Source organism: Pelophylax lessonae, assembly GCF_965119305.1.
Source record: "Pelophylax lessonae genome assembly, chromosome: 2".
Taxonomy (NCBI): domain Eukaryota; kingdom Metazoa; phylum Chordata; class Amphibia; order Anura; family Ranidae; genus Pelophylax; species Pelophylax lessonae.
This window is the reverse complement of record NC_138769.1, coordinates 82,811,100-82,823,941: the sequence shown is the minus strand read 5'-3', so window position 1 is coordinate 82,823,941 and position 12,842 is coordinate 82,811,100. Positions and strand designations below refer to the sequence as shown.

Here is a 12,842-nt window from a genome sequence, read left to right as displayed (position 1 = left end):
ATTTTAATTTTACAAGCTTGTTCAAACTGATATATAGATACATCTGTTAAAAGTACCTCAATTATCTAGTTACACATGTTTTCTATACTGATATCAAAATCCAAATGTGTAAGTTGCTTCTCTTATTATTTTGTTATGCTCCATAAAATTGTACCGACTTATTTAACAACAATGTGCAGTTATAACTCATCAGATACTTTCAATGATCTAACATGAGCAAAATGTGATTGGCCACTTAGGTCACCACTTTTACATATTATGATTTAGGCTTCTTTCACACGGTCTGCCTCCGTAGGCGGATCCATGCTGCTCAGCAGGGGATCGTAAACACAGATCCCTGCTGAGCAGGAAGGTGACAGCTCCCTTTCCACTCTGTGTGCGGAGAGGGAGGTGTCAGAGCCCCATGCATCTCTATGGGGGAATCGGATGAGAGCGGACCGCCTGTCCGCTCTCATCCGATCCCATCTGATCTGATCCCCTGGATGAATGGAAAATAGGGTTTCCATCCGTCCGGATTTCACGGACAGGATCAGATGCGGATGGCAGCGGGTGACAGCGGACATGTCTCCGCTGACATCCGCTGCCCCATAGGGAAGCATGGGGCATCCGATCAGATCCGCCTAAAAAACTGACAGGCGGATCTGATCGGAGCGCTCGTGTAAAAGGACCCTTACTTTGTCTGGTATAGCCTCATTTTTGGTAGCTAGATTTGCTTAGAAAAAAGGTTAACATTGTAGCTGGACAATGAAACTTACATTTATATGTATTTAGAGGACTGTTCTATGTTGTAAATGCAGGTAATTGTTTTTCAAAGGTACCATTCAAACTGAGTGTTTAACTGCTTTTATGTGAAGTGGTTTCCCCTGGCTCCTTCCTCCAATGTCTGCTGTCCTTTGTCGGCCCTTTCCTGGCTTTGAGTGATTTCTTGTGGTCTCCTGGACGATAAATTGACTTTTGGCAAACCCCTATTGCATGCCTTCGGCTGCAATTGGCTGCTCACTGGCTTTCAGAACATCTTCTCTCTGACTGTCTTTGGCTCCTGGACCCTGCCCAGATAAGTGATAAACTTGTTTTTTTTTCTTTCAATTGTATTTAAGTAACTTAAAGAAGGAAGAAGGAGAATAATTGTCAGTGCTTTGTTAGCGCTTTGTGGAAAAAGGCCTGTACCTAGCCTATACCTGGAAAAAAAGGTTAAGAGCAATGACAAGAAAAAAAGGAGATATGCCAGTGCTACAGGAGGCTTCTAGCTTACAACTGCAATGTACAGCAAAAGATAAAAGTAAGGAAGCAGTGTCCAAAATGGAGAGGTTTGCTTATAATCTATCCCAAAACACTGCGAAAGGTCAGCAGCCTAAGATATCCTTATCACTTTCTACAGCCCTGAGGGGTCAAGTTTGAGTAGCAAGCTCTTCAAAATGGCTTCAACGACCTCCCCCCCTATTGCCGGGGGACTTAATGATCTTTATGTTTTGGAAGTTTCAATGGCAGAGGAGCCATCCTTAACCACTTTAATACAGGTCAGTTAGACCCCCTTCCTGCCCAGACCAATTTTAAGCTTTCAGCACTCTCACACTTTGAATGACAATTGCTCAGTCATGCTACACTATAACCAAACAAAATTTTTATAATTTTTTTTCACACAAATAGAGCTTTCTTTTGCTGGTATATGATCACAACTGGGTTTTTTATTTTTTGTGATATAAGCAAAAAAAGAGCAAAAATTTTGAAAAAAGAAAAACACTTTTTTTTAGTTTCTATTAAAAAAATTTGCAAAAAATTAATTTTTCTTCATACAGTTTGGCCAAAATGTATACTGCTACTTATCTCTAGTAAAAATAACCCATATTAGTGTATATTATTTAGTCTGTGTGAAAGTTATTGAGTCTAGAAGCTATGGTACCCATTCCTGAAAATTGATCACACCTGATGTACTAACGGCCTATCTCCTTTCTTGAGGCCCTAAAATGTCAGAACAGTACAAATACCCCCCAAATTACCCCTTTTTGGAAATTAGACAATCCAAGGTATTTATTAAGAGGCATGGTGAGTTTTTTGAAGTTTTAATTTTTTCCCACAATTCTTGGGAAAATGAAAAAAAACATTTTTTTTCTTTTTTTTCCCCACAAAGTTGTCAATTTATAAACTATTTCTAACACATAGCATGTACACATCAAAAATGACACCCCAAAATACAATCTGCCACTCCTCCTGAGTATGGCGATACCACATGTATGAGACTTTTACACAGTCTGGCCACATACAGAGGCCCAATATCCATGGAGCACCTTCAAGCGTTCTAGGAGCATAAATACACTTATAACTTTCTGACTACATATCACACTTTTGAAGGTCCTGACTGGCCAGGACAATGGAATTGCCCACAAAATGACCCCCTTTTGGGAAAGAAAACACTCCAACATATATTCTATGAGGCATTGTGAGTCTTTTGAACATGTCATTTTTTTCCACAAGTTTTTGGAAAATGTGGGAAAAAAATGAAAACCTATTTTTGTTTACACAAAGTTGTCAATTTATAATTACAATTATAATTACAATATTTTTAACACATAGCATGTACATAGCAAAAATGACACCCCAAAATACATTCTGCCACTCCTCCTGAGTATGGCGATACCACATATGTGAGACTTTTACACAGTCTGGCCACATAAAGAGACTCAACATCCAAGTAGCACTGCCAGGCATTCTAGGAGCATAAATTACACACATGATTTTCTGACTACCTATCACACTTTTGAAGGCCCTGGAGCACCAAGACAATGGAATTGCCCACAAAATGACCCCATTTTGGAAAGAAAACACTCCAACGTATATTCTATGAGGCATTGTGAGTCTTTTGAACATGTCATTTTTTTTCCACAAGTTTTTGGAAAATGTGGGAAAAAAATTAAAACCTATGGTCCACACCTGTGGTTTTAGTAGTGGTCCACAGAGGAGAGCATCCAGGTAGAAGGCAGGGATGCGGTCCGTGACAGCAAAAGCAATCGAACAGGCAGCAGGCAGAAATACTGTCCATAGTCATTACAGGCAGCAAGCAGGGATACTGTCCATAGTCATTACAGGCAGCAAGCAGGGATAGTGTCAGCACAGCCAAGCATTGGTCCAAGTAGCAGGCAGAGATGTGGTCTATAAAGTCCTGGGTCATTATATACAGCGATATGTTCAACACAGTCAAAATATTGATCCAGGCAGCAGGAAGGACCATCACACTTAGGCCTCTGTCAGGAAAGAATGGGGACAGGGGTAGAGGCTTCTCCCACCCAAATCTCTTTGAAGCCTCTGGACTCCAGACACTTTTATGGGAACACAGAAAACCGAAAATGGTTTTTCTATACTCTGAACTTTCTTCTGAAGCCCCTCACATATGTGTGAGACCCCTGTCTACTGAAGTAGAAGGGCAAAAGATCAGTCCAAGTGGCAAGCAAAAAGCGTGGTTGATTAGCAGGCCGGGTCGGTACACTTGGAAGTCAGAAATTTGGTTTAAAATGGCAGGCAAAGGCATAATCAGTAAACAGGCTGAGGTCGGTGCACGTGGATGTCAGAAACGTGGTTTATAAAATGGCAGGCAAAGGCATCGTTGGTAAACAGGCTGAGGTTGGTGCACGTGGATTTCAGAAATGTGGTTTTTAAAACGGCAGGCAAATGCATCGTCGGTAAACAGGCCAGGGTCTGATAATGTAGAAACATGGTAGCAGGCAAATGATCTGGACAGGTATTTCAAAATGGGAAATGGCAGTCTTAAAATTAAGGGGATCTAAAATCTTATAGCTTTATGGTAGATTTTGAAGCAATCTCCAATGCATAGGCCAGGTTGGGAGGGACAATAGGGACAATGAAAACTAGTGTCTCTTCTAATTCCAATTCTGCTGCACACACAACATCTCTTTTGGCGCCTTCTTCCTGATTCTGTGGGGGGAATGTTATAGGGAAAATGTAGCTCGTGAAGTCTACTCACACAATCAGAGCGAATGCTTGCTTGGGCCGGTCCTTGTTGGTATATTAGGGCAGCGATGATGTCTTCAATGTACTTGAGGTAGGTGATGTGTTGGTTTCCTGGTGTTTTTTGATGGCAGACAAAGGAATTGTACATGGCCATATGAAAAAGGTAAAATGCGACTTTTTTGTACCAGTAATGGGACTTTCGGGTTGATAAGTAGGATTGCAGCATCTGTTCATTTAAATCCACCCCCCCCCCTTATGAACAAATTATATTCGTGGACGCACGTCTTCTGGGAATCTCCACCAAGGTGTCATTGTGGATGGTGGACAAGATGTAAACATCTTTCTCGTCCCTCCACTTCATGACCAACACTTCCTCATTCCTCATAAATGCGGTTTCCCCCTGTTGTAGATTTTTTTGGACCAAAGTTTGTAGGAATCCCTTTCTATTTTTTTCTGCTGGTACCACAGGCCAGGGTTTTTTCAGGTACAGGTGACGAAAACGGGGCAGGCTGGTGTAATAATTGTCTACATAAAGATGGTATCCTTTTTTGAACAGGAGGTATGCCAGGTCCCAGACAATTTTCCCACTGGTTCCAATGTATGTTGGGCATTCGGAGGGCTGGAGCTGGGAGTCTTTGCCTTCATACACACGAAAGGCATAGACATACCCAGTGGCTCTCTCACATAGTTTGTTCATTTTCACCCCATACCTGGCTCTCTTATTTGGGATGTGTTGCTTGAAGTGCAGTCGGCCAGTATAATGAATAAGGGATTCATCCACACAGATGTTTTTGTCTGGGACATACACGTCCACAAATTTTTGTAAAAAATAATTTATTAGGGGGCGCAATTTATATAGTTTGTCGTGGTTGGGATGATCTCGGGGAGGGCACTGTGAATTGTCATTGAAATGGAGGAAGCGCATGATCATGTCATACCGTGATCTGGACATGACAGAGGAAAAAAGAGGCATGTGGTGGATGGGGTGGCAGGACCAGTAGGCATGGACTTCATTCTTCTTAGAAAGCCCCATATTGAGTGTAAGCCCCAAAAATATTTTAAATTCATCCACTGTAAGACGGCGCCCATTGAACATACGAGCATAGGAAGAATTGGGGTTGGAGGCAATAAATTGATCTGCGTAAAGGTTTGTTTGGTCCACCATGTACTGCAGCAAGTCTTGGGGAAAAAACAAATAAAAATAATCTAATAGGGAAAAATTGGAAGTGTTGGGTTGCACACCTGGCTGTTCGGTGAAAGGGGGGATTATAGTTGTTCCTGAGCTGGCAGGCAACCATACGGGGTTTGCCAGGTCATTGGGAAGGTGGGTTTGGGCCTGGCTTCTTCGGGTTGCACTCGTTATTCCAGTGCTGGTACTGGGCTCCTCTTCTTGGGGTCTAGCTGCGGCGGTGTTGGTGCTGCTAGTTGTAGGAAGGTGTTCTGGGTTTACTCTCCTTATTCTCCTTATCCTTTTAGGAGGAGGGACTGTTTCCTCCTCGGATTCAAGGTCTGATCCGCTATCCTCCACTGGCTCGTATTCCGAACCAGTATCAGATGATGTGAGCTCCTCGGCGCTCTCATCATCCGACATGGCTAGCACTTCATATGCCTCCTCTGCTGTGAAAAGCCTTTTAGACATACTGGCGGTACTGATGGGTACTGGCGGTACTGATGGTACTGATTGGTACTGGCGGTACTGATGGGTCCTGGCGGTACAGATAGTACTTATGGCTACTGATGGGTACTGGCGGTACTGGTGGGTACTGGCGGTACTGGCGGTACTGGTGGGTACTGGCGGTACTGATGGGTGCTGGTGGGCTGTTGGATGTGCTGACAGATGATCCAGATGTGGTGACAGATCCAGATGTGACAGATGGGCTGTGACACTAGGTGACAGGTCCTCTTTATTGGGGGGATGTTTTACTCACTGATCACTGATCTCTGCTGTTCTCCTCACACGATCGGTGTGTGTGAGGAGAACAGCTATGATCAGTAATAACGGCTCTCCTGTGTTATTGTTGTGACCGGCTGTGATTGGACACAGCCGATCACGTGGTAAACAGCCAATTTCATTGGCTGTTTACCCTGATCGGGTATGCGCTGTGTCCGAGGGACACATTACATGCCCGATCGCTGCGGTGCGTGCACTCGGGAGCGCGCAGCAGCTTGTTATCCTGCCCACCAGCTCCAGTGTTATTGTTGTGACCGGCTGTGATTGGACACAGCCGATCACGTGGTAAACAGCCAATTTTATTGGCTGTTTACCCTGATTGGGTATGCACTGTGTCCGAGGGACACACTACATGCCCGATCGCTGTTATCGCTTGTTATCCTGCCGAACGCCGGATCCCTTGTTATCCTGCCCGCCGCCATATGACGTCGGGTCAGGATAACTCAACCACATTCCTGCTGTCAATCTGTAATAGGGCGGGCGGGAAGGGGTTAAGAGAGGTATTAATGGTGGTAAATGGGTGCAAATCTGCCCTGTCAGAAATTATGGATCAGCTGAAATGAATAAAGTAGGAAATGTAATTTATTAGATGTGAACTACAAAAAGTCTGGGAACACACTATGAAGCTGGAAGGCAGAGTTAGTAGAATTGAGGATAAAATAATACCCGTGAAGCAAGAGATTGAACTTTTAAAGGGAACAATCAAGAAACAGAATGATAAATTAGAGGATTAAGAAAATTGACTGGGGAGGAACAATATTTGCATATTTGGATTACCAGAGAGAAGTGAAGAGAACAATATGAAAGACTTTTGGGAAAATGGCTTCAGGAAGTTTTTAGGAAGGAAGAACTGTCCCCCTTATTTGCAATAGAAAGGGCTCATGAAGTCCCGCTGAGAACCCCTGCCTCGGGAGGGATACAAAGGCCAGTGATCGTGAAACTCCTTTTTTTTAAGGAAAGATAAGAGAAATGAAGGAACTATTGTTTAATGGGGTGAAAATCTAATTTTTACCAGATTTCTCTGCAGAAATACAGAGAAGGAGACTGAGATTTGTAGACAGTAGGAGGCGGCTGCCGCAGCTGAATGTGCAGTACGCTATGTTATATCGGGCACAACTGAAAGTCGTAGCAAAAGGTGCGGTTCATTTATTTGATGCAGCCGCAGCTTGGTTAGAAAGAAATGAGCAGTCTATATAACATCTTTAAAGTTTTGAGGCAAGAATTATGAATCCTAATATATGGACACATAGCTATAATTTAGACAGTATACCTGTTTAGAGAGTCACAGGTGTTTCGACACTGACACTGGTAGGAAGAAATATTGGTATTTACTCAAGTAGACTATGGGGCCACAATCAATGCCCCCAGGGGGGTTTGGGTGGGGGGGTGGATGGGCAGGTTGGAGGAAGGGAAGGGGGGAAATGGGGGGGTTGGGGAGGGTGAGGGTTTTTTTATTTGGGTAGAGTTAAGATATAAAAAAACAGACTCACGTATTTGGCATAGAAAGAAAAATGGTCATGAGCAAGGCACACAATGGAATTTAAACACGAGTGTATGTTGAAGAATTTGTAAAAAAAATTGCAGATACTGGGTATAAAGTATAGAGGTAATGGGTTAAAGAAAGATGGCCCCAATATATATATATATATATGTGTGTGTGTGTGTGTGTGTGTGTGTGTGTGTGTGTGTGTGTGTGTGTGTGTGTGTGTGTGTGTGTGTGTGTGTGTGTGTGTGTGTGTGTGTGTGTGTGTGTGTATTTGCAAGTTATATGCATATTTATATATTATTTAGAATTAGGATGTGCAGGGAGGTGACGGTCTGCTCATGGAATGTGAGGGGATTGGGAGATTTGTTTTAAAAAAACTGCCCTATTTAAGACTGTATCAACTCATAGAGTATCTGCCCTTTGCCTGCAGGAGACACATTTAACTAAGGAAACAGTGTCATGTTTTTAATGTAAAGGATTCTCGCTATATGAGGATGATATTCTCCTGTTTTGGGGAGTTGCAAACCACTCTCTAACCCCAGCGATGGATATTTTAAAAATATTTGGTTTGCACTCAGGGCTCTCCATTAACTTGGAGAAATCTGTTCTTCTCCTGGCAGATGGATTGGAATGGGAGCTCTCGGAAAGTGCTAGACATCTGCAGGTAGTGGAGAGGTTTAAATATATGGGAATAAACATAACGGTAAACCATAAACTTTCAATATTAAAAAAAATTGCACCCCTAATGAAATAATTTAGAGTAAAGGGACATGAAGCCGTCTCCCCCTGTCAGTAGTGGGTCATTGCAGTTTGATTAAAATTGTATGGCTGCCTCAATTTCTATATGCCTTGCATATTTTTCCAACATGGATTCCTGGAGTGTGGTTCAGGAAATTGGAGGGTATTTTTAGGAAATTGATTTGGAGGTAAGGGCAAGCTAGAGTTCCTGTGCTGGTACTGCAGTTGCAGTTGGCTTTCCCCCATCCCTAGAATTACTTCCTGGCAGCCCAGCTACAAAAAGTAGGGGGCTGGGAAGTGGGTAACGTTACCACTAGGTTTAGCTCATGAGCATTACTGGCCTGTACCCCACATACATCTTTGATAGAGACAAAATTTAAAAAGGGGAGGTTAGAATGGCGTAAAATTCCCTTATTGAAAACTTTGATAGAGGACACTTCCCTAAAGGGGTTGATCTCAAAATTGTATAAAAATATACATTTAAAGGTAATGGAAAAAGACTCTCAGCTTTCTAACAGAGCAAAATGGGAGGAGGATGTGGGGAAATTAACAGGTGTACAATGGAGTGGTATAGTAACCTCAATAGATACAATATCCCTCTCGGGAGCCCAGAAACTTACACAGTTTTATATTATTCATAGAGCATACTACAAACCAAAAAGATTGTTTTAGTTTGGGGGATGCCTGAATGCATCCTGTCCCAGATGTATAGTTGCAGTCAGGGACTTGATTCATATGCTTTGGAGGTGCCCCAAACTACACAGATATAAGAAAGAGGTGCTAGACAAAATAAACTCAGGGCTTGAAACAAATTTGCGATTGGATCCGCTGTTATGTCTACTGGGGTACATGGAGCAGAGGGTGTGTTCAGGGGTTAGATGAACAGCAGCTTTGAAATGCCTATATCAAGCTAGAAAAGCAATTACATGGAAATGGAGGAATTCTAGGCCACCGTATATTGCAGACTGGGTGAGAATGGTCAATAATATAACATTAAGAGAAAACTTGCTTATATAAGAAGGGGAGGTAAAAATAGATTTTAAAAGATTTGGAAAGCATGGTCAGGACTGGCACCCGAGATTGCGAATATTTAGAAAGTCTGTTTAGGTAATATATTAATCCTAAATGGGACATGGGGAGGTTGGGTGGGGATATGGGGGGTTTAAAAGAAGGTAGTATGGAATGTATTTTATTGTTTTTGTATGAGAATCTTGTTTCTTGGAAAAAATAAAAATAAAGGAATAAAAAAAAGATTGCAGAAAGATGCCCATTGACCATGATCCAGGACAATTTGGCTTTGACTAGATCAAATGGTGCCACAGGCATTCTCCAAGAACTAGCTATGGAAATTTTAGCTGCCACAAAACTGAAAGGCAATCAATCATCTAATGTTTTGGGCCTTCTTCACTGGGCTGTTAAGTAGCACATGTTGTGGGGATTGTTTCAGATTCACCAGGGTAAGCGAGTTGATAAAATTATAAATTAATATAAAAAAACACAGCGCATTCAGGCACTACCACCATATGTAAAACATCAACCCTTCCTGCACACAGCCACTGAATCAGAGTGGGGAGGCCACTAAGACATAAGAGGCAATTCTAGTTGGAACCATATACCATCAATACCTTAAAATTCACTTCAATAATAGGGGTGTTAACAAGTGACCTAGATGTATTTTGCACCAGAGCATACCATTCATCCAGTTCAAATGTTTCACCCAAGTCCTGCTCCCATCTTTCCACATATGATTGTTTCGCTGGCACTGACATCAAAAAGGAATATATCTCCGATATGTGACCCTTAACTTTATAAAACTTATAACACAGGTCTTTCATAAATGACATTGTTACTATGTCTTAGTTACATTTTAAGAAATTCAAAAAAAGGAGCTATATCAGTATAGCGGAAAAATTCAGACTCCAGCAACTGATACTTTTCTTTCAGGAATAGTTTTGTCATTAAACCCTTTTGATCACAAAGATGAGCTATACGCAAGAAGCCTTTATTAACAACTTCCAGATAGCCCGCCGCACATTTACCGTGGCAGGCTGGCCCTCCTGCGTGAACCAACATAGCCCTACGTCGGTCGCACGCTTGGTGCTGGGGGGCGAACGTGCACCACTGGCAGCACGCTCCTGCCCCCACTGGGCAGCAGAGATGCCAATACACGGGACCGGTGGTCGCGACTGCCGCCAGGCACCCGTGATCACTCCCTGCTGAGAGAGGATGGTCAGCTGTTGTAAACACAGCCGACCGTTCTTCTCTCTGAAATGATCACAGAGTGCCTGTGATCCTTCTATATAGGATCAAAGGTCTCTATGGCCATTTCACAAACCCCTCCCCCACAGTTAGTAAACCCTCCCCTAGGCTCACATTTAACCCTTCAATCACCCACTAATTTAACCCCTTTCTTGCCAATGTAATTATTACAGTAACAGTGCATACTTTTAGCACTGATTACTGTAGTAATGTCACTGGTCCCCCCAAAAGTGTCAAAAATGTCAGTTAGGGGTCCGATCTATCCTCCGTAATGTCGCAGTCCCACTAAAAATCTTAGATCACTGCCATTACTAGTAAAAAATAAATAAATAAATAAAAATGACATAAATCTTTCCCCTAGTTTGTAGGCTCGATAACTTTTGCACAAACCAATCAAAATTTGCTTATTGCAATTTTTTTACAAAAATATGTAGAAGAATACAAATTGACCTAAAAGCATGAAAAATTTAGATTTTTAATTTGTTGTCGCTTATTTTTTGTTTTATAGCGCAAGCAATAAAAATTGCACAGGTGATCAAATACCCCCAAAATAAATCTCTATTTGTGGGAAAAAAAGGACATCAATTTTATTTCGGTAAAATTTCTGTGTCGCACGACCGTGCAATTTTCCATTAAGTAGCGCAATGCCGAATCACAAACAAATGGCCTGGTCATTAACCTCCCTGGCGGTATGATTCTTTTGGATTTTAGGTGCTGAAAGCGGTACCATTATTTTGCATGTAATTCTTGTGAATGAGCAGCCCAAACCAACTGTATACATTTATTATATATATTATATATATATGTATGTATACATATATTATGTATATATATATATATATATATATATATATATACACATATACATAATATATATATATATATATATATATATATATATATATATATATATATATATATATATATACACATATACATTATATATATATATATATATATATATATATATATATATATATATATATATATATATATATATATATATATATATATATATGTAAATATATATATATATATATATATATATATATATATATATATATATATATATATATATACTGTATATACATATATATATATATATATATATATATATATATATATATATATTTACATAAAAAGTAGTACAGTGAAACTGCAGGAAAGGGCACTGGGGGGCAAACTAATATGATTTTTTTTATTTTGAATGGTATCAGTGTGTTTGGTGTGTTTTTACATTTGAATTTGCCGCCGGTTCCACCCCCCTGCGAACGTCACGTCGCAGGAGACGGAAGTCGGGGCACGGAGACGATCGGGAGGAAGATCCGCCGCGAGACACCGCCGAGACACATCACTGGATCCCGGTGACAAGGTAAGAAACCTCTTTTACAGGATCCAGCGATGCTTCTGGAGGTATCCCGAGTGTGGCTCGGGGTTACCGCTTTTGGCTCTGAAATTTAACCCCGAGCCACGCTCAGGAATACCGCTAAAAAGGTTAAGGGGGAAAATCCTTCAGGTCCAGAAGTGGTTAATCCACCACCCAAAAAGTTGAGGAGGGAGACCTGGGGTTAAGGCAGCATTCCAGAAGAGTGGAGCCAGGGGACTATGAGGGGACTTAAATTATAGGCCCTGGACAAAAGGTCCCATATCCCAAGGGAGAGTGACAAAGAGGGGCATAACATGGTAGGCCTGTCTTTAACCACTTTAAGACCAGAAGGATTTGCCCCCTTCCTGAGCAGGCCCTATATTGCGATTTGGCACTGCGTTACTTTAACGGACAATTGCGTGGTCTTGCGACACTGTACCCAAACTAAATTTATGTCCTTTTTTTCCCACAAATAGAGCTTTCTTTTGGTGGTATTTGATCACCTGTGTGATTTTTATTTTTTGTGCTATAAACAAAAAAAAAGTGACAATTTTGAAAAAAAAACAATATTTTTCACAATCTGCTATATGACATTCTCAAAAAAAAATTTTTTTTTTTTTTTTAAATTTTAGGCCAATTTGTTTTCTGCTACATATTTTTGGTAAAAAAAATTGCAATAAGTGTATTTTGATTGGTTTGCGCAAAAGTTATCACATCTACTGACTACAGGAAAGATTTATGTAATGTTTATTGTTTTTTTTTACTAGTAATGGCAGGAATCTGCAATTTTTTGCGGGACTGTGACATTGCAACGGACAGATCAGCCCCCTAACTGACATTTTTAACACTTTTGGGGGTACCAGTGACATTACTACAGTAATCAGTGCTAAAAATTTGCACTGTTACTATAATAATGCCATTGGCAGGGAAGGGGTTAACCCTGTGGGTGATCAAGGGGTTAAATGTGAGCCTAGGGAAGTGATTCTAACTGTGGGGGGGGCGTTGCTTCTGAGATGACCATAGAGACATGTGATCCTATATAGCAGGATCACATGAGCTCTGTGATCATCCCAGGGAGA

At 41.2% G+C, this 12,842-nt stretch overlaps 1 protein-coding gene across 3 annotated transcripts in view; it reads right to left on the bottom strand.

Annotated features, from left to right (window-relative positions):
• The window catches only part of NCAM2 (neural cell adhesion molecule 2), a 491,943-nt gene that overhangs the window by 135,876 nt on the left and 343,225 nt on the right, over positions 1–12,842 (bottom strand). The window lies entirely within an intron of this gene.